This window comes from Schistocerca americana, chromosome 1 (assembly GCF_021461395.2).
Source record: "Schistocerca americana isolate TAMUIC-IGC-003095 chromosome 1, iqSchAmer2.1, whole genome shotgun sequence".
NCBI classification, from domain to species: Eukaryota; Metazoa; Arthropoda; class Insecta; order Orthoptera; family Acrididae; genus Schistocerca; species Schistocerca americana.
In genome coordinates, this window is record NC_060119.1 from 767,159,316 (window position 1) to 767,182,331 (window position 23,016).

Genomic DNA, 23,016 nt, shown 5'->3' on the forward strand with positions numbered 1-23,016 from the left:
AATAAATCAAACACAGAAATAATCCTTAGAATATGATCTTTAATTACCAATATTCACTTTTCCACATAATCACCAGCCAATTTGATACATTTCTGCCAACGACGAACAAGTTTTCTCAAACCGTCACGGAAGAAGTCGACACACTGTTTCCGCATCCACAGTCTCACAGTTCCCTCAACGTCTTCATCAGAAGCATAATGATGACCCCGCAGATCGTCTTTCTTCATCGGAAGCAGATGGAAGTGAGACGGTGCTAAATCTGGACTGTATGTAGGATGCTGTACGGTGGTGAGATTTCATTTCAGGAGTCAGCATCTGGGGTACTCATCGTGCACAGATCTTCCGATAGCCAAGTGAGGCAATAACGTGACCCACACGTTCTTGTGAAATGCCGATTGTGCTTGAAATTTCTCTCTGAGTGATACGACGATCGTCCTGAAACAATCTGCCAACATTTTGCTTGTGGAACTCGGTGGTTGCTGTCACAGGACGTCCAACTCTTTGTTTGTCACGCAGGTCAGATGTTCCCGCCTCAACATCTTTAAACTTACTCGCCCAACGACGTACAGTACTCACAATAACACAATCACCATAAACTGCTTTCATTCTCTGATGAATCTCCTTTGGGGTGACACCTTCTGCTTTCAAGAATTCATTCACTGCCCGTTGCTTAAATCGCATTGACCGACCGTTTGCTGCGCAGGGTTCCTTACTTTACCCTGCAACAACACAACCGTTCACTGCTAAGACTTCCCGCCAACTGGAGCTGTAAAGATGAGGGTAGGTACCTGCCGCATACCAATGCTGCCAACTGATGAAGATTTACGAAGGTGGAGGCATTACTTTTCAGTCTGAAACCTCATGGTCTCTCCAGGTCTCCTCCATGTATAAAACCATCTTTTCTGATTCTTAGATCTAGTCCAGCCATTATTAAATTACGCTCTTGTCAGTAATCTACCACGCGGCTTCCTCTTTCCTTCCTTTACTCCATTCCAAATTCACCCACTACTTTTCCTTCTATTCCTTACCCTACTATCGAATTCCAGTGCCCCATCACGATTCAGTTTTTTACTTCCTTAACTATATCAATAATTTATTTTACTTCATCATACATTTTTTTCAGTCTCTTCATCGCCTGCGAAGTTAGGTGGCATATTAACTTATACTACTGTGGTGGACAGGCGCTTCGTGACTATCGTGGTTACGATAGTAAGTTCACTATGCTACTTACAGTAGCTTACCCGCATTTCTATTTTCTTATTTGTTATTAAAACTTGCATTATCGCTGTTTGATTTTGTATTTATACCCCTGTATTCATCTGACCAAAAGTCTTGCTCCTTCTGCCACCGAACTTCGCTAATTTCCACTATATCTAACTTCATCCTTTGCATTTCTGGTTTTAGATTTTTTATCTACCTACCCGCTGGGACCAGTAGAACGTCAGTTTTGTTTCTCCTGATTACGAGATCCTTCTGAGTGTTCCTTCTGAGTGTCTCCCACATGGGGGACTATATTACTACCAAAATATTTTACCCACGAGCAGGACTATGTGACCGAGCGGTTCTAGGCACTTCAGTCCGGAACCGCGCTGCTGCTGCGGTCGCAGGTTCGACTCCTGCCTCCCGGCTTGGATGTGTGTGATGTCCTTAGGTTAGTTAGGTTTAAGTAGTTCTAAGTTCTAGGGGACAGATGACCTCACGTGTTAAGCCCCATAGTGCTTAGAGCCATTTGAACCATTTGAGCCGTGCGGTTAAAGGCGCTGCAGTCTGGAACCGCAAGACCGCTACGGTCGCAGGTTCGAATCCTGCCTCGGGCATGGATGTTTGTGATGTCCTTAGGTTAGTTAGGTTTAACTAGTTCTAAGTTCTAGGGGACTAATGACCTCAGCAGTTGAGTCCCATAGTGCTCAGAGCCATTTGAACCATTTGAACCACTGGAACCCAGGAAGATGCCATTGTAATTTAACTATGCAGTACAGCTGCATGTCCATGGGAAAAATTACAGGTGTGATTCCCTCTTGCTTTCAGGCATTCGCGGTACCAGCGTAGCAAGGCCATGTTGGTTGATGTTACAAGGCCAGATCAGTCAATCATCCATACTGATTCCTTTGCAAATACTGGGAAGGGTGCTGTTCTTCATCTTGAAACAAGTCCGTGAGTTCGGCGAAGCACCCACTCTGATCTCTCACGATGTCTAATAACTACTGAGGTCGCTGATACGGAGTACCTGCAGGTGATGGCAGCACGATGCACCTAATATGTAGTGTCCCGATACTTTAGAACACATAATTTATATCAGCGCACTCTCAAAGGAACCTGACTAATTGAGATTGAAGACATCCCTCTAGAATTCACTGAAGCATCTTAATATGGCAAAGTAATGTGGGTGTGATGTGTACCATGGTAAAGTGATGTGGATGTCTCCAGGCTCAGAGACACTTCCTCAAGGCACTGATATGCTGTAAGGCCGTCAGAAAAGCTGTAGCATAAAATTTCTCACACGTTTATTTCTTCTATTGTGTTTCCTATTACATCGACACCCATGGCAGAGGGTACTTCACAGATTAACAGTTATTGGGCGTTCTTCCCCATTCATTAGTGAATGGAGCATGGGTAGAATGACTGTTTAACTGCCTCTGTGCACATTTTAATGAATCTAATCTTGTCCTCACGATTCCTTTTCTGTTGCACTTGCAAATGGAGCGAAGGGAAAAGGCCTGTCAGTATACTTCCGTAAGAGCGCTGATTTAACTTGCCTTCAGGGTCATTACCTTAGATGTACGTTGACGAAAGTAGAATCGTTCTGCAGTCACCTACAAGTGCCAGTCCTCTAATTTTTCTCAATAGTGTTTCGCGAAAAGAACGTCGTTCCTCCCATCGATTATCGTTTGAGTTCACGAAGCAGCTCTGTAATACTCGTGTGTTGATCCAACTTACGGTAGCAAATCTAGTAGCATTGCTCTGAATTGCTTTGACGTCTTTTTTTAATCTGGCCTGGAGCGGATCCCAAACAATCAAGCAGTACCCAAGAATCGGTAACAGAGGTGTTCTGTATGGGGTCTCTTTTATACATAAGCTATTATTCTTTGTCTTGTGGCTTCGTTCCTCATCGGCGCAGAGTCCTCATGGTTATTACTGGAGTTGGCATGGTTAATTTAAGGGGTGGTCGGATGCTCTTCTTTTCGCCACCCCATTACCCCCCAGGACGGGCTATATGCACCCCAGCTGCCTGCATCTAATTTTAGTCATGTGAAAGTCAGCGAAAGTTTTCTAAACGTTTGCAAATCGTGTAAATGAGGAGAAACTTGGGTGTCAGTCTAGTATTCATGTGGGAAACTACCTAAAAACAACATTCTCTGTGGCCGGCACACCGACCTTCGTCGTTAAACCGCCAGGCGGAGTCGATCCGGGAACGAAGGACCTCCCCGTCCCGGAAGCGGGTCTTTGGCTTGCATAACACGCACTGTTATCTAGGCGGGTTGTTTATGTGAGGGGCGTTCAACAAGTAATCCAACACATTTTGAAAAAATGCGGGTTTGTTATGGGACATCGTGGAATACTTCCGCTTCAGCCATTATAATTTTATGAAATTCCGATTTGAGGCGGCACTACACGCAGCCTTCCGTAATGGAAATGCCTTCCAAGCAGAGAGATGTAATTGACTTTCTTTTGGCGGAAAACCAGAGCATGGCAGGTATTTATAGCCGCTTGCAGAATGTCTACAGAGAGCTACCAGTGAACAAAAACACGATAAGTCATTGAGCGAGGCGTCTGTTATCATAGCATTAAGGACTCGCAAACGTGTCCGATGTCTCGCGTGCCGGCCGGCAGGACAAAACTGTGACTCCTGTAGTATTGGAACACGCGGACACTATCACTTGAGGTGATCGACGGATCACAATCAAATACCACGCTGCTTAAGTGGACGTCTCAGTTGGTAGTGTTCACCCACTCGTCCGCCAGTTGGGGTATTCAAAGGTTTATGCCCTCTGGGTTACTCGCTGCCTGACAGAAAAGTTTTATCTGTTTGACTCAATGAAGAATGCACCCCGCAGGAAGCAGCACGTGGATGATGCAGAAGTTATTGATGCAACAAGACTTCGGCTCCGACGTCGACAAGCAGCGTGGTATCATGCATGTATAAAGGTCCTCTCAGGAAGGTGGTCGCAGCAATGAACGATGATTATGTTGAAAAATAGGGTTCTGCAGCCAAAAGTGTGGGGAATAATATGGCGTTTTGGAATCCTGAATAAAACCAACTTGCTTTCAGAAAAAAATATGTGTTGCATTATTTACTTAACGCCCCTCCTACATGTGCTGTGCCTCCCAAGAATTCTCCCATTACACAGAAGTCTACAAAGACGCCTTTTTTACTGCCGACTCTACGATGCTTGTTCCATTTCATATCGCTTTGTAACGTTACGCCACGAATGTGTCAAGCTGCACACTACTAATATCGTTATTCGGAGGTTGCAGGATTGTTTTTTTTTATGCATTTGCAATTACATATGTTGTTTTCTACATTTAGAGAAGTTATGAAAGTGCACAGATAGAGTTTAGATTGTAACTTTAGGAAGTCTGAGTGTAACTACTAACGTAGTTGGAAAAAAAAGTAATTTTGGCTCAAATGTACTGTACCAAACAAGGCTTTCGCCTTATAGCGACGAGGAAAAGATGCTTATGGAAACGACGTAGGTATAGAGAATGGGCAGTCTACATCTACGTACGTACTCCGTAAGCCACAGTATGTATGGTGCGTAGCGGTGGGCACCCTGTACCATTACTAGTCCTCTCCTTTCCTGTTCCACCCACAAACAGAGCGGGGGAAAAACAACTGGCTACATGCCCCTGTACGAGCCTTAATATTTCGTATCTTACCTTTGTGGTACTCACTCGAAATGTTCGTTAGCGGCCAGCTTCAAATGCCGATTCTCTAAATTTCCTCAATAGTGTTCCTCGGAAAGAACGTCACCTTCCCTCCAAGGATTCCCATTTGAGCTCCCGAAGTATTTCCGTAACATTTACGGGTTGTTCGAATCTACTGGAAACAAATTTTGCAGCCCGCCTCTGAATTGTTTCGGTGTCTTCCTCTAATCCGAACAGATGCGAATCACAAACAATCGAGCAATACTCAAAACTGGGTCGCACTAGCGTCCTGTAGGCAGCCTCCCTTACAAATGAACCACACTTTTCTAGATTTCTCCCAAGAAACCGATTTCGACCATTCACCTTTTCTACCACAAGCCTCACGTGTTCGCTCCGTTTCACATCGCTTTGCAACGTTACGCCCAGATATTAAAAATATGTGAGTGTGTCAAACAGGTGACTACTAATACTGTGTTCAAATATTACGGGTTTGTTTTCCCTACTCATCCTCATTAGTTCACATTTTTCAACATTTAGAGCTAGCTGCCATTCACCACAGCAACTAGAAATTTTGTCTAAGCCATCTGGTATCATACTGCTGTCACTTACCTTCGACACCTTCACGTACACCACAGCATCATCAGCAAACATCCCCAGATCGCTGCCAACCTGTCCGCCAGATCACTTATGTACACAGAAAAATAGCAGTCCTATAATGCTTCCCCCCGAACACTCCAGGCGATACTCTCGTCTCTGATGAACACTCGCCGTCGAGGACAACAAACGTAGTTCTATTATTTGAAAAGCCTTCGAGTCACTCTCATATCTGTGAACCTATTGCGTATGCACGTAGCTTCGTTGAGAGTTTGCAGTAGGGTAACGTGTCAAATGTTTTTCGGGAAACTATAGATATGGAATTCACCTGTTACCTTTCAACCATAGTCCGCAGTGTATCATCGGAAAAGTGCAAGGTGAGTTTTGCACTAGCGATGCTTTCTAAAACCGGACTGATTTTTGTACACAACTTTTACATTCTGTAGGAAATTTGCTGTATTCAACCTCAGAATATGTTCCGGAGTTCTGCTGCAAACGATATAGAGGATACTGGTCTGTTTAAAGTTTGCCCATAACAGCTCTACGTCCACGATATTGTTTAAGTGAGATACTAATAATTGCTTACTGCTCTTTCTAGTACAAACACTCTCCTAGCATTCTTGACTGATTTATTAACTTTTGTAGCCATGGCTACATCATGACCACTAATCCCCGACTCTAAACCTACCCTATCGATAAGGTCCGGCCTGTTTGTAGCTACAAGGTCCAAGACATTTCCAGTGCGTGTGGCTTGCCGAACTAGATGCTCAAGATAGTTTTCAGAAAACATTTTCAAAACTACTTCGCAAATTTGTCTGTCTGCACCCCCTGCAATGAATTCCTAGGTGTCCGAGTCGATACTCGGTAGGTTAAAGTCGCCCCCAACTAGTATTGTATGATCTGGGTATTTTCGCACTACTGACTGTAGCCTTTCATTGAATAACTCTTGAACTATCACAGCGGAATCGGGTGGCCGGTAAAAACATCCAACAGTTAACTTGGTTTCAGCTAGACGTGTTATAGGCGACCAGATAACTTCACTGTCACACTCAGTTTCAACCTCAATATTCTTGTCAACTGCAATGAACACTCCCACTCCTAAGGCGTCTAACATAGCCTTCCGATAAACACTCCGTGACTCGCTAAATATCTCAGCGTTTTCTACGTCGGATTTTACCCATCTCTTGGTACCAAGAATAATCTAAGCGTTACAACTATCCTGGAGGGCAGTAAACTATGGAATTCACGACGTGTACTTCGACAATCTACATAAATTAGTCAATTGCAGAATATATGGAAGATCATCAGTTGAGAATGGCTCGACCGATTTGTCTGATTTTGGTGTTGCGTCGGTAATTGCCAGGACAAGACGTGTATGAAAGAAAATTTTTCGAATTTCCACCGGAAGAAAGAAATGTGCCGCGGGTTTGACAGTTGTGCTGTTGCATGTATATATATATATGTGTGTGTGTGTGTATGTGTCGTTCGGTTTGACAGTTCTGTCGTCACATGTTTTCATAAAAACAACAGATTCCTCATGGAATATTAATATTTTGCGTAAAGGAATACAATTGATAGAACTATTTCAGCATGTCATCGGTGATGATCATGTCTTTAGTGTGCTGCAAAGATTGCTCTGATGTCAGTACGTCGTAATTTGGCATGTTGCAAACATTCAATTGATTTCAGCTTGTGGTATATTTCTTTAGATAAGATGCTTCCAGCTACCCGGCGAAATATCGGTCGGCGTTCGTGCAACGTAGATCAAGTATATGGTCGTTGAGTCAAAACAACGTTTACGGCATTTGAATGCAAAGCGAATAGGAATTATTCAATAAAAGCTACGTCGAACCGTCTGCGAGGGAGAACATGCTAAACTGTACTGTAAAATTGTGAGGTTTTGTTTTGATTTTTGCAGTAATTTTTAACACAAAACAGGAAAGTTGTCTTTATGGCTAACATTATAATCCTACCTGTTCGTAGGATAAAAGCATGTGAAATACGGTCACAGATCCAGCAGCTGCAAAGGTCCCTCTCACACCCTGTGCACTAATGATTCCAACCCACTCACCCATTCATTTTGACAGGTAGTCCCAGTCTTCAAGAAGGATCGTCGAGCTGATGCGCAAAACTATAGACTTATATCTCAGACATCGATCTGTTGTAGAATTTTAGAACATGTTTTTTGCTCGCCTATCATGTCATTTCTGGAAACCCAGAATCTACTCTGTAGGAATCAACATTGATTCCGGAAACAGCGATCGTGTGAGACCCAACTCGCTTTATTTGTTCATGAGACCCAGAAAATATTAAATACAGGCTCCCAGGTAGATGCCATTTTCCTTGACTTCCGGAAGGCGTTCCACACACTTCCGCACTGTCGCCTGTTAAACAAAGTAAGAGCCTACGGAATATCAGACCAGCTGTGTGGCTGGATTGAAGAGTTTTTAGCAAACAGAACACAGCATGTTGTTATCAATGGAGAGACGTCCACAGACGTTAAAGTAAACTCTGGAGTGCCACAGGGGAGTGTTATGGGACCATTGCTTTTCACGATATATATAAATGACCTAGTAGATTGTGTCGGAAGTTCCATGAGGCTTTTCGCGGATGATGCTGTGGTATACAGAGAAGTTGCAGCATTAGAAAATTGCAGCGAAATGCAGGAAGTTCTGCAGCGGATAGGCACTTGGTGCAGGGAGTGGCAACTGACCCTTAACATAGACAAATGTAATGTATTGCGAATACATAGAAAGAAGGATCTTTTATTGTGTGATTATATGATAGCGGAATGGCCTGAGGACTTTTTGACAACAGTAATGATTCCATTACCGAAAAAACAAGGAACCAAGAAATGCAGCGAGCACAGGACAATCAGCCTCATTACACATGCAGCCAAAGTGATGTTAAGAATAATTAATAAAAGACTTGAAAAAGTAATAGAGGAGAATCTCGGCGAGGAGCAGTTTGGCTTTAGACGGAATACGGGCACCAGAGATGCAATAGGGCTCCTACGAATCTTGGGAGAAAGGCTTCATCGATTTAGAAAAGGCATTTGACAATGTGGTTTGGGACAAGCTGGCGACTATTATGAGGGAAAAGAGAGTGGACTGGAAAACCAGAACACTTATAAACTCATTGTACCTTAATCAAAAAGTTTCAGTTAAAGTGAGAGGAGAAAGTACAAACTGGATCAGACTAGGGAAAGGAGTAAGACAAGGATGCTGTTTATCACCTACTCTTTTCAACCTGTACTTGGAAAATATGATTGACCAATGCTCATTAGATGACAAAGGAGTAGAAATTGGAGGAAGAAGAGTAGGGTGCTTGAGATTTGCTGATGACATGGTCCTTCTAGCCACAGGGGAAAAACAATTACAGGATTTGGTGGACACCATTGCAACTAACGGAAAAAAATATGGAATGAAAATTAACACAAATAAAATAAAAGTATTGGCAATAGGAGGAAATAAGGAAATAAAAATTGTGCTGAATGGAGAAACACTAGAACAGGTGCAAAATTTTAAGTATCTTGGAAGCAGGATAGACACCGACTGGAAGTGCACCACAGAAATTAAAACAAGGATAGCAATGGCAAAAGAGGCATTTTATAAGAAAAGGAGAATCTTCTGCAGCGGTATGGATAGAGAACTCAGAAAGAGACTCATAAAATGTCTTGTATGGAGTGTTCTTCTATATGGCGCTGAAACATGGACTATGAGGAAAAAAGACAGAGAAAGGCTGGAGGCTTTTGAGATCTGGACATGGCGGAAGATGGAAAGAATAAGTTGGATGGACAGAGTAAAAAATGAAGAGGTACTGAGAGGAGTGGGAGAGAAAAGGCAGTTACTAGATGTAATTAAGAGAAGAAAAAGAAATTGGATTGGGCATATATTAAGAAAGAATGACGGACTGATAAAAATAGTTTTAGAAGGTTATGTAGAAGGGAAAAGGAAGCGAGGAAGGAAGAGATTCCAGATACTGGATGACATGATGGACGGTACAACATACAGCAGCCTTAAGAAGGAAGCAATGGATCGCAGAAAATGGAGAGGCAAAGGACCTGCTAATATAGCAGATAACTGATGATGATGATGATATGATAGCGGAACAAACACTGGTAGCAGCTACTTCTGTAAAATATCTGGGAGTATGCGTGCGGAACGATTTGAAGTGGAATGATCATATAAAATTAATCGTTGGTAAGGCGGGTGCCAGGTTGAGATTGATTGGGAGAGTCCTTAGAAAATGTGGTCCATCAACAAAGGAGGTGGCTTACAAAACACTCGTTCGACCTATACCTGAGTATTGCTCATCAGTGTGGGACCCGTACCAGGTCGGGTTGACAGAGGAGATAGAGAAAATCCAAAGGAGAACGGCGCGTTTCGTCACAGGGTTATTTGGTAAGCGTGATAGCGTTACGGAGATGTTTAGCAAACTCAAGTGGCAGACTCTGCAAGAGAGGCGCTCTGCATCGCGGTGTAGCTTGCTGTCCAGGTTTCTAGGGGGTGCGTTTCTGGATGAAGTATCGAATATATTGCTTCCCCCTACTCATACCTCCCGAGAAGATGACGAATGTAAAATTAGAGAGATTCGAGCGCGCACGGAGGCTTTCCGGCAGTCGTTCTTCCCGCGAACCATACGCGACTGGAACAGGAAAGGGAGGTAATGACAGTGGCACGTAAAGTGCTCTCCACCACACACCGTTGGGTGGCTTGCGGAGTTTAAATGTAGATGTAGATGTAGATATTCCCAGCCAAGGTTTTGTTTGCAATAACAATAAATAAGGTCAGAGAGAGAGTGGGGAGAAGGAGAGGGACAGAGAAGGGGATAGGAAATGGATATAAAGAAGGAGAAGCAAGATATATACAAAGTGATGAGGGAGGAGGATAGGGATAGAGAGAGTGTGGGATAAGAGATGTACAGGGGGAGGATGGAAGGTGATAGAAGAGGAGAAGGTGGATAGAGGCTGGAGAAAAGGAGGAGTCGGATAGAGAGGGGGCGAGAGGGAGATTGTGGCGTATATCCAATTCCCTTACATATGTAGCGACTGCGAAGCATTGTAGGGTTCGCTACTTTACTGATAAAATTTTGACTATCGAAGTATCTTTACCCTGAACTGGGTCTGATTCCCCTACTTGATTATCGACTGGTTAGTGTTCATCAGAGTACCAGTGAGCAGTGGTGGACGTGCTAGTGTAGTGAATTCAGAAGCGCCGCCTTGCGTCCACAGTGAGGGAGTTGTGGAAGAGTGAGGTAGCCGCTGCAATGCTGGCTCGCGAGTAACTCAGAGGCAGCGCACAGGGGGTGGGGAGGGGGTGGGGGAGGGTGGGCGTACTGCGGCGAGAATTTAATTACACGGCCGGCGCGCCGCTGCCGCCCTGATTGGTTCCATATCTCGGCGCGTGTATCTCCGGCAGACAAGCGTCGTGACGCGCAATGTCCGCCCCAGTGTAAACACAAAAAGACGAGCGCCGACGCCAGTCACACGGAGCGTCGGACGCTCTGACTCTGCGGGTGCTGCACGTGTCTACCGGCTGTTGTCGAGGACACGCCACGCCTCGCAGCCAGGCCTACTTCTGGCCGCCGAAGGGAAGCCCGGGACAATCAACCACTCGGTAGCAACATTGTGCTGTAGATACGGCCATTCACTGTGTGTTATGAGTAGGGACTACAGACTAACCCTACTGATTGGAAACCTACTCCAGAATCGAAGATTCTTCGTGGATTTTCGGGGACAGAGAAGCCGGATACAGAAAAATGGCCTCCGCCAAGGAAGCGTACTGGCCCCAACACTTTTTAATATATATACTAATGACCAGCCCCTCCCCCAAGGCACCGAAAGCTTCATATACACAGATGATTGCGCCATTACCGCTCAAGCAGACAGCTCTGAAACTGTTGAACAGAATGTGTCAGAAGCCCTTGAACAGCTTGCCACCTACTATAAGGGGAACCATCTCAAACCCAACCCATGGAAAACCCAAACCTGCGTCTTCCACCTAAAGAACAGACAATCTGCAAGAAGACTACCACTTAATTGGGAAGGAGTGCCCCTGGAACATTGCGAAACACCAAAATACTTAGGCGTCACCTTGGATAGAACACTCATAAAAAGCACTGCATGAAGACTAAACACAAAGTTGCCGCGAGAAACTACATTGTGCGCAAACTAACGGGCACTACATGGGGGGGGGGCACAGCCTGGAATAGCGAGAACCACAGCTCTTGCTTTGTGCTATTCAACAGTGGAGTACGCGTGCCCAGTTTGGTACAATTCTCGCCACGCCAAGCAAGTGGACATACCGCTTAATGAATCCTGCCGCATCATCAAACGCTGTCTGAGACCAACCCCAACTGATAAATTGTACTGCCTGGCGGGCGTGGCCCCACCAGATATTAGAAGGAAAGTAGCGGCCAGGAAGGAAAAGACAAGGGCGTTGACCCCACCAGCCCACCCGATGTACAAACACCAGTCAGCCCGCCGTCGACTAAAATATAGAAAAAGCTTCCTGCACACAGCAGAAAACATCGTCGGGACACCGCAGCAAGTGAGGCTGGCAATGTGGCGAGAAGAAAACGCGCACCTTCGGGAATGGTTAGTCCCAAACGAAGAACTCCCTCCCGGCCATATGGAAGGACGGACGACATGGAAATCTCTTAATAGGCTGCGCTCTGGTGTCACACGATCCAAAGAGAATATGCGCAAATGGGATCTCTCAAACGAACCGGCTCTGTGTGACTGTGGACACACTCAAACCACCATCACCCTCACGCAGTGCGTGCTGTGCCCATGCACCTGCACCATGAAGGATTTGATGAATGCCAACCCGGAAGCGCTGGACGTGGCCAGGTTCTGGTCCAAGACTTCATAAAATAAAAAACTACTTGACCCTGCTTATATATCTGTGTACTTTTATACTCTTTTTGTATTTGTTATACTTGATATGTATGCGTCAATTATTCTGATTTTATGTACGATGCTTCTGACACGATTAAATAAATAAATTCTGTGCGTTAAGAAATCCTGATTCCTGGGCAGGTGTTTGCCACACATTTCACTAGTAAATACTAAAGTTCATAGCGTAAAGGTATACAAAAAGTTGAAGTGTCAAATACGGAGGGTGCATAAATGTTTCCCTGATAACAAAACTGAGCCGTGGCGAGCTGGCGCCAGTGTTATTTGATTCATGTATCGTTGAGATCGATTGTAATTGAGCTAAGCTATCTTTGCTTTTCGCGTGTCTTATCTTCTGAGTTGGCGGGCGAAGCGAGTTGGTTGTTAGCATTCGAGGGGTAACCCTCGAGATCTCGTGACATTCGCGGGGAGAGGAGTGTCAACGGCTGATAACGAGAGTGATGACAGTCACATGTTGTGGTGTGAAACTGGTTGGGCGTTTTGGCGACATGGGCAGCTTTGAGATACAAGTTCTGTGACTTCGCTGAGAACAAAATTTGAAGTGCAGCCGTGAAGCTGTGGAACCCGCTCCCTCGTATTGTGTACGTGATATGGAGTAAGTGGTCGTAATTGTGTTTTCTTGACCGACGCACTCAGAGGCATTTAAACTTTATTATTGTGGTGAGACTTTCATAGTCGAACTTTAAGATGGTGTGGGAGATTTCAGTTGGCCCAGTTAAATGGTGGCCATTATTTGAAAGTTTTCTCAGAAGTTTTATTAGTGCTTTGTGTCTCTTGTAATGAAATGAATTTGTTGTTGTTGTTGTGGTCTTCAGTCCTGAGACTGATTTGATGCAGCTCTCCATGCTACAGTAAAGCTGCATGTCCTCGGGAAAAAATACGGCTGTAGTTTCCCCTTGCTTTCAGCCGTTCGCAGTACCAGCACAGCAAGGCCGTTTTGGTTAATGTTACAAGGCCAGATCAGTCAATCATCCAGACTGTTGCCCCTGCAACTACTGAAAAGGCTGCTGCCCCTCTTCAGTAACCACATGTTTGTCTGGCCTCTCAACAGATACCCCTCCGTTGTGGTTGCACCTACGGTACGGCCATCTGTATCGCTGAGGCACGCAAGCCTCCCCACCAACGGCAAGGTCCATGGTTCATGGAGGGGAAATGAATTTATGTTGGCGTTTTCAAAGCCTTTATTAATACAGTTGTCCATGTGTAAAATACTTAAGATCAAAGTTGCGATTTTGTCAGTAGTGTAACGTGTTCCTTTACACGCTTACCCATATATCGAGTCAAAGGTTTTACCGAGTATTTCTATGTTTCAGAGTTATTGGAATATCTTTGTGACTCGGGCAAAAACTTTTGATTGTGCCAGCGCCTTGGCCGGGAGTGAAATGTCGTCCGAGGTTTAGGCCTGGCAGTGTTCAAGAACCTGGCCACCACCGGGAGTTGTTCACATATCGCCTTCCAAAGTTTAATATTTATCTTCCTTCCGCCAAGGCAGGTTAAGCTGGTAGGTATATAAATATATATTGTATGTAACCTGTTCGCATATGAACCTGTTTCCTTAAATATTACGGATTGGCAACTGGCCAAACCTTAAGCTGCATAGCATCCGCTGAGTTTCTTGTGCAGCTCTTTCTAGTAATTTTTTATTAACACGTCTGAGCACGTGAACATTTATTTTTAAAGATAAGTGTTTCCACTGCTTAGAATGAAGAACAGCCCACAGTTTTCATTCGAGACAATTTCGTAGCGGTTACTGTTGTCGCTGCCATGATGAAAATAATGGGTTTCTACTGTAGTTTTTTTTATTTAAGTGGTTCTATCATGTTATGTAACGGGATCTCAGCTTGGCACTAGTGTTCAATTGTCATTAAGTCACCCTTTACTGGTAAATCTTTTTACTATATGTATTTTGAGTGAAATACTATATGGGAGTTTGAATTTCTGAAGTTTGTCAGTAATTCTGTTTTCTTAATAAGGGACTGTTTATTTGAATACCGAGTACATTGGGTTTCTCACTGTATTTGCAAAGCTTTATCTAGTGGCTCGTCCACAATCTGTAATTATCAAATTCCTTAAAAGGCTTAAGTCAATAAATTGTCTTAATTATAAATTGTGACTACCAACCAAGATTCCATCCCGCTTCCTCTTTGATGGTATTTAAGATATGGTGTGTAAGTGTGGTGCGATTAAGGAAATCACGTACCAAAAACAATATAACAGTTTATTGGATACAGTAAATGAAAGATGCATTACACCACATACGCCTCTACTCATTAAGTTTTGCACGTTACATAAACATTTATTAGTGGTAATACAATTAAACATTGAAATCACTTCAACATTGGCACCCCTGGTAACATGCGAAATATCAAGCCAGTATTCAAACTCATGCAGCACGTTCTGGAACATGTTTGATGTGATTGTGCCAAAGACATCGCTGATGCGTTGTTGCGATGTCTCAATATCGGGATCTTATGTTTAGTACACAATATCTATCACATACCCCCAAAGAAAGAAATCTACGGGTGTAATGTCATGTGATCCCGGGGGCTACTGCAATTGGGCAGTCTCTTCCAGTCCATCTGTTGGGAAACGTTCCATTAAGAAAATCGCGGATTTCTAGAGTCCAGTGAGGGGGAGAGCCATCTTGCTCAAAGCTGAGTAATGGAATAATTCACCAACATGTCTAGGTAAATATATCCACTTACACTGCGTTGAAGGAATATAAATGGGCCAATCACTCGATAACACATTAACCCACATCGCACATTAACATTCTTGCGTGACATGAGGATTTTCTGACTCCAACATCCGATCCTTAAAGCGGTTAACTGAGGCACAAACATAAAATGTAATCTCATACGAAAAACATACACTCTTCAAGAAATCAATGTCCACATCGAAACGGTTCAGAACGTCCATTACAAATTGTTCATGCTTTGGGAGATCATTTAGTTTTAATGCCTGAACAATTTACATCTTTTACGCGTACAGTTTAAAATGTTTGTGAACCACTTTATACACTATACTCTTTGACGCTTGAAGCTTCCACGAAGTTTGTCTAATCAGTTTCTGTGGCGACCTCGTGAACGTGGGTTTTACTGCCTGCATAGTGCCCTCCGAAGAATATAGTGCCCCACTGCTCGTCCGTTTCTGAACCGATCCCGTTCGACAAAATGTTTCCATCCATATGCTGATTAACTTGACACCAGATGCTTTCTTCCAATAATGAGACACTTTTTTGCATGGTAATCTGTGGTTTCTAATAGTCACACAATACACTGAGCTTTCTCCTGCGGAGCAAAGCCATTTTTACATTATAGCTCATACGCCGCTCCTTGAAGCGAAAGTGTTGAAAGACAGAACTGTACAGAAACTTCATGGATTCTCTAGTAGACGTGTGACAAAAAACAAACTTTTCCATCATTAAAACCGTAATATTTAATCTTGAAAGCAGGGTAAATATTTTGGATACTCTGTATTTTCCAATTTGTTCCAATTACGTATCCAGACATCATTTAGAACAAATATAAGTATCTAATATATTTATTATATACATTTATCAGTGATTTCAGTTTTCCTTTTATATATTTTATTATTGTTTATAACTGCATTTGCTGTCTGTTTATTCATGGTTCAAGTGGTACCAAGCACTATAGGACTTAACATCTGAGGTCATTAGTCCCCCAGACTTAGAACTGCTTAAACCTAACTAACCTAAGGAGATCACACACATCCATGCCCGAGGCAGGATTCGAACCTGTGACCGTAGCAGCAGCGCGGTTCCGGACTGAAGCGCCTATAATCTGTTTATTCATGGTATTGGTATATTGCGTCTCATGAATTTTAACAGCTGGCAACCTACAAGGACATGGTAACTCTTACCGCGTCCCACAGTACCACTGGACTTAATTTACAAAATAAAAATTATATACGCGTAGTATATACTTATCAACCAGGACATTAAGACCACCGACCTCCTATCGATATAAATGTACCCAGGTGATAGCAGCGTTACCTGACGAGTAATGACTGATAGTAAGACACACACGTTGCATGCGGAATCAGTGAGCATGCTATCCGTGTGTAGAATGGGGAAGGCACGCGATCTATCTGAGTCTGACCGAGAGCAGACTGTGCTGGCCCGGACGCTCGGCACGAGCATTTCGGAAACTGCACGACTTTTCGGTTGTTCGAGGAGGGCTGTGGTGAGTGTCTGCAACAAGTGGCGAAACCGAGGTGATACCACGTCCAGACGTCATTGGGTTGGACGGCCACCCCTCAGTACAGACGTTGGAAGTCGTAGACTGAGCAGGCTGCTGAAATAGGACAGGCGGCGAGCTGCGACTTCAGTGCTGGGTCTGAACACACACTGCAGCGAAATTTCTATCTATGGACCTCCACACCATGAGTGTGCCAATGTTAACGCCACGACACAGATAACTACGGCTGAAATGGGCACATGATCATCGACAATGGACGTTGGCGCAGTGGCAGACCGTTGCATGGCCTGATGAATCCCGGTACCTTCATCATTATGCCGATGGGAGCGCGCGAATCCGTCGTCTTCCAGGGGAACAGCCTCTTGTCACCTCTACTGCGGGACGTAGACACGCTGGCGATGGCTGCATTAGCGTCTGGAGAACATTCACGTGGGCCTCCATGGGTCAATTGCAGCTCGTGCAAGGCACCACGATGGCCAGGGAGTATCGTACGCTGGTTGCAGACAAGGTACACCCCTTTATGTTGATAATGTTTCCCGATGGCAGTGGCATTTTTCAGCAACATAATGCGTCACGTCACAAGGCCAGGAATGCGATGATGTGATTCGAAGAACACATTTGGAGTTCCAATTGATGCGCTGGCCCCCCCAACTCGCCATATCTGAACCCGATCGAACGCATCTGGAACGTGATTGAACTTGGCGTCAGAACTCCATCGGCCCCCTCTCCGAACTTTACAGGAATTGGGTGACTTGTGTGTGCAGATGTGGTGCCACCTCCATCCAGTGACCTACCAAGGCCTCATTGCTTCCACGCCACGACAAGTCGACGCTGTTATCCTCGCCAAAGGAGGCATACCGGCTATTAAGTAGGGGGTCATAATGACCTGGCTAATGAGTGCTGTAAGTAGTTTTTGCGGAGGCCAGAGAAGAACCGGTGCGTACAACAGTATAAAACTGAAATGAGGTTGGGAGACGGCTTTCTTATTTCTTCTTCAGTGGCTCTCCAGTTCATTGTGAACCTTAATCTTCTTAGGAATAGGCCCGCAGTTATCACGATCAACACTCGTGCTCTTCATCTCCTACACCACATTTTTCGCAAGTAATCAATGTTTCTGTCTATCCACCCGGTTAGCGGTCGTCTAATATCCTTCGGTAGTATGATGATTTAATATTTCCATAACTATTAATCATGTACAACAGCTCCCCCAACGGATGATTTGTACCTAAGAACTTGGATATTGCATGGGTTACGCAAACACACAACAAAATAAATAGAAGTTACACAAGCTGCGACATCGTCGCGAGAAAACACAGTGACGCGTATATGTAATAAGTTTCCTTTAATTTACGTGTATGGTCACAATCTTTTCTGTTTAACAGAAATGATTGTGACCATAGACGTAAATTAAAGGAAACTTATTAAATAAAAGTTATCCGCCGAATTATAGACCCACATCGCTGACATTAATTAATCGACAACTCAAATAGTAGGTAATCACTGTTAAAATGCTATTCAAAAGTGTTTACCTTCAGGTTATAGCTAAAAGCGGTTGCCACGAGGATATTTCGTCGCATCTGTAGTCACTGAATCTAGACTCCAAAAAATGGAATACTGAAACATTTTACTAAGGCAGTGTGATCATGACGTCAGTTAAATGTAAAATTCGCACAAACTATTGAAGCCACGGAACGTCTCACTATCATATTTTCCACAAAATGTATTACCGTTATACAGAGAAACATTTTGCATATTCTTCTCAAGTCATTTGCGTTTTAGAACAACGTCCACTGACCTACCTATCTGCACATTGAAGTTACTGTTGCAAAAAATAGTATAGTTACTATTAATGGTCTGAAAAAGCAGAGAACAAATGAATTATTTAACTATTCGCACATTGGCTAATCCCTAGGACACGCAGACTGTAGTAACAGGTGTGTTAAATGGAACTACTTAACGTTCAGTAATGAACAAATGACTAAGATTGAGCGAAATAATTAACAGAAATATCACACATAGTTATTTTTCTCAAAACAGTACAGATAGTTTACAAAGAATACATGGTTTCTCAGTGTACGTAACATCAGTTGAAATTCTTGAAAAAGCGACGAAATCATATATTTTCGAGATGTGTCTTCCAGCAAGACAATAAATTATTTTTAACAGGAGACGATGATACGCCTGAATACTTAATGCAATGAACTGAACAGACATTACTGGATCCTATAAATATGCTCCCATTTTACAACAGACAAGGATCTGTGAGTATTTGTGTCGCAATACACATGGATATTATTTCACATTATAATGCACTGCATGGTCTATAGGCGGAATGATTGCAAAATAACTTTGAGCATGTTTACATTACTAAAATAACCTACACATCGCCTGTTTACTACCATTGTAAGAAATTGTAAAGATTTGACACAACTTCTCCAACATTACAGGGCTCCAAAACAATTAAAGCCGACTCCAGGACACAAAATATAATGCCGAGAGACCATTCGAAATCACTCAACGTCGTGACCAGGAAGTGGCGAACGTTTCTCCTTGATTGAAGACCCCAACAGCACGCCAAAGATACAGCACGCTTCAGTGGTACCACAAACAGATATCTCAAAAGGTCTTGGTCTCACTCTGTTAGTCGAAGCTGACAATAGGATGAACTCGCAGGAAACTGCAAAGACAAATTGAAAATTTTAGAAAGCAAAAATATTGATGGCAACTGAACAGGCAACTTTCAAAGTCTGAAGACAAGGCTGTTTCCATTTTGTGAGTAATTTCATAAACAGTTTTTTCCAGACCAGTCGCCTAGTTATTTGAATGGAGGAACTCTTCCGATTTTTCCCTACTTAGTTTTTAGAATTTTGGGAGCCAGATTGTTGCTAGACATGTATTTTGTTTTTTAAAAATATGTTTTGAAACTCGTTCTTTCTCAATAATTCGAGTTTAAAAAGCAGCTTAGAAACACGAGTATAGCAACCAGACCTTGTGAAAACTAATTTTCTCAATTTTCTCTCTCCAAATGCATTGAAAAGGAATTTTCATCGTGCATCCACAACTTTAGTTACACACGTTAGAAGCATTAGTCATCATCAGCTTGTAATCCTAAAATTTTACAGAAAGACAAATCCTGAAGACAGTTATATAGTGGACGTAGTCCATCTTTGTAGCAGAAGTAAATAGCGTTCATTGTAATAGTGTTGGAAGCCAGGAATGTGGTGGAAGAAAGTTTCATCGACATTATTTGTTTGGTAAGGGGACCCAATATTCCTCTATCAAACTGATCGTCAATGTCCTAGATAAAACTCCGAACGTTTCTTTCCACTATGTCTCAACGAGGACAAGCTATTTCTTTTAAGTTGTACCAGTCATTCAAGGAGAGCGTTAACGTCTGTCGTCTCTTTCGTGTTATGTGATAAGAGAAGAAGTGCGAGAGCCGAGCTTCAGCGTCACTTCATTATGAGTCATCCATAATCACACAAAGCAACACATGCACCACCACAGTGGAAAAAGATGAGGACTCTTGTCTCCCAAGAGTACTAGTGATCATAAATTACAACTTTTGTGATTCAATAAATTATTAGTCCCAGCTGTCTCACTTTATACATTGTCTTATGTATAACTTTGATTTATAATATGCAGTATTTTGCCTAAAATGTGATTCTGTATTACCAAATGACTAAAACTGTCACTTGGTCCTAGCTGCAGGCTGCCTGTTTAACTACGTTCAGGGGCAACAACATTTTGATATTCAGTATTTCATACGATTACGATTATCGACCGAATTCAAAAATTTAAAATGAGGTATAATGTTACATTAACAGAGTAAGTCAAGTATTAAAGTTAGAAACTGCGTATATTTTTTGAGATGAAAATTATTTAGTCGATCCAGTATTTGAGATGGGAATACTTAGCGACTCCGAACAAACTTTACACGCAATACAGCAGGGCTCTGCTGAGCACAGTGGTCGAGGCCAGATAGACGTCACATGCACGGTGGCGCAAGAAGGCTCTGTCATAGAAGTTCTTGTGCAAGAAGCCATATTCAGATTACGCTGAACATTGAGGAAATTGTCATCCGGGGCTCCCAAAGAGCGAAGATGCGACACCGTCACAGGACATCAGGGATCCTGTAGCACGGTTTATAGAGGAAGGATTGGGCCACCGAGACGGTGATGACACGGTTGCCCCATGACTCCACCTCGCGGCCCGGTTCTGCTGAAGGGAAAGTGCGCTATTTAAGTAATAGCAGCTGACCGAGCTCACACAAATACTGTACATTTTAGACAAGCAGTAACAGACACCGCCAGGAGCCTGCTACGAGGGGAAGTCCACGACAGTCCACGTCCTGAAACGAATATCACTCTGTTAACAGGAGAACCTGCCTTCTCCAGGTGCCATTCTCCCTAAATTTTGCTGACTTTGTGTCTCCCAGCCAGTGTGCCAACTGTTGGCTAACGTCTAAACATTGGAGGCTACGTACTTTGGGGGTCTGCAGTTCGTGCCTGGGCCACTTAGCTGTCGCTCTGTGCTGGCAGATTCCGCTGTCGTTCGTCACCCTGTGAGGACAAACTGCTTGGCTGCCAACCCTCAGTCTGCCATCCGCACCTTGGCGCAGTTTGCACCGGCTTTGCGAACTCTTGCTGTAACAGAGTGCCAACCGACAGCTATTTTCGTGTCAGTGCGTGTATCGGTTTCTCGAGGGGACCCCCAGACGCTACCCAAGACCTACCACTGGCGAATCCATCTTCAGACATCACCACTGATACATCGAGGGTGGATTCACCATAGAAACCCACCCCAGATCTACCACTGGTGTATCCGCATTCAGTCACCGCCCCTGATGTATCGCAGGTGCATTCAACTTCGAACCTTATCGCTGCCGTAAAGCATGGCGGTCCACCTTTGAGCTCCATCTCGATCACATCTAGCTGTGGATCCATATTTGAATCCTATACCGGACCTACACTACACCATGCCCCCCCCCCCTCCCCCTGCGAGAAACTGATACACACACATACCGAAAAATAGCCTAATTGTGCGAGATGTTTACAGTTTTACTACATTTACAAGCAATTTTAGAATGCACGACCAGAAGTGACGTCGTTATCAAGTTAGCGGAAGTGTTGGAATCTTGAATCTTTAGACTAGTTTATCTATAAAGGGAGCTTTGAAAGCAGTCCGCTCTGTAACGTAGTGGATGGCTGAGGGTGTTGGAGAGGGACATCTGTGAAAGTGTATTTGTGGTGAGTAGAACTGTTTCTTTTGTGCAATACTTGTAACCTGCGCAGAGTGGAGATACTATCACATTCATCTCCTGAATCAACATCCTTATGTACTTCAGTGTGTGATGTGCAGGAGATTAGGTTAGCTTACCTTAAGTATAGAACATATGACGTGAGCCTGGCATCTTTCAAAGATTGGTCTTTAGCAATTAAGCAGCGTCCTGACAAGCTAAACGAACCTTTTACACTGGTGAAGGTGAGGAAATCGCGTGTTTCCATTGTGGTGGAGGGTTGAAATATTGAGATGAAACGAACAACCCATGGGTTGAACATGCTGCGTGGTTTTTTAAGTGCTTGTTTATGCTTCTTGCGAAGGGTAAGGTTTTTGTGGATATTTATCAGAATATAGATGCAAAAATTACTGAAAAGAATGCAGCTAATATCTCCATCAAATATTTTGAAAGCTGCGTGAGAACACCATGTGGCTGTGAGAGCTTCTAGCAATGCTCGTCTGTGTAAAATCTCATTCCAGGAAGAAATGGGAGTACTGTTCTTTCCCTGCAGTCATATTGCTGCTTGTGTTAAATGTAGCTTTACACTTTCTCGTGTGCTGTGTGTCAGAGACTTGTTTTCGCTACGGTAAGAACATTTTTGACTCAAGTAACGATGTTGTAAGACAAACTACTATTTTACTGTATGTTCATATACATTGTTAATACATACTGTAAAGAGTAAAGCACTACCGTTAAAATGCATTATTTTCTTGTTTCTTTCCTACATCAATCACACTTAGTTCTGCTCTTAATAGGATAGCTATGATCACACTGTTGTTTTAACACCTCCTGATTTGCATTGAAGAATGGTGATTTTTTTTATATCGAAGCACAGAACTGACAGACAATATCGCCGCTCTGTCAATGTATGCAGTCTTCCAGCAGCGTATTATTGTTAAGATCTGTGCTACACAGTTCCATATGATACGGTAACAAGCACTTTGCGACTTGTACACCCAATTAAGCTAGTGTACTGTAGGGTGAAAAGGAAATCTGAGTGCTGCCTAAGACCAAACGACGTTACTTTAGTAAAAAACATTACCCAGCAGATGTTATCAGAACTGGGGGTAGAAACTGCTTGGTTTAGCAATGTATGCACTATAAACTGGATGGCAGGATAATGTCAAATCTCAGTC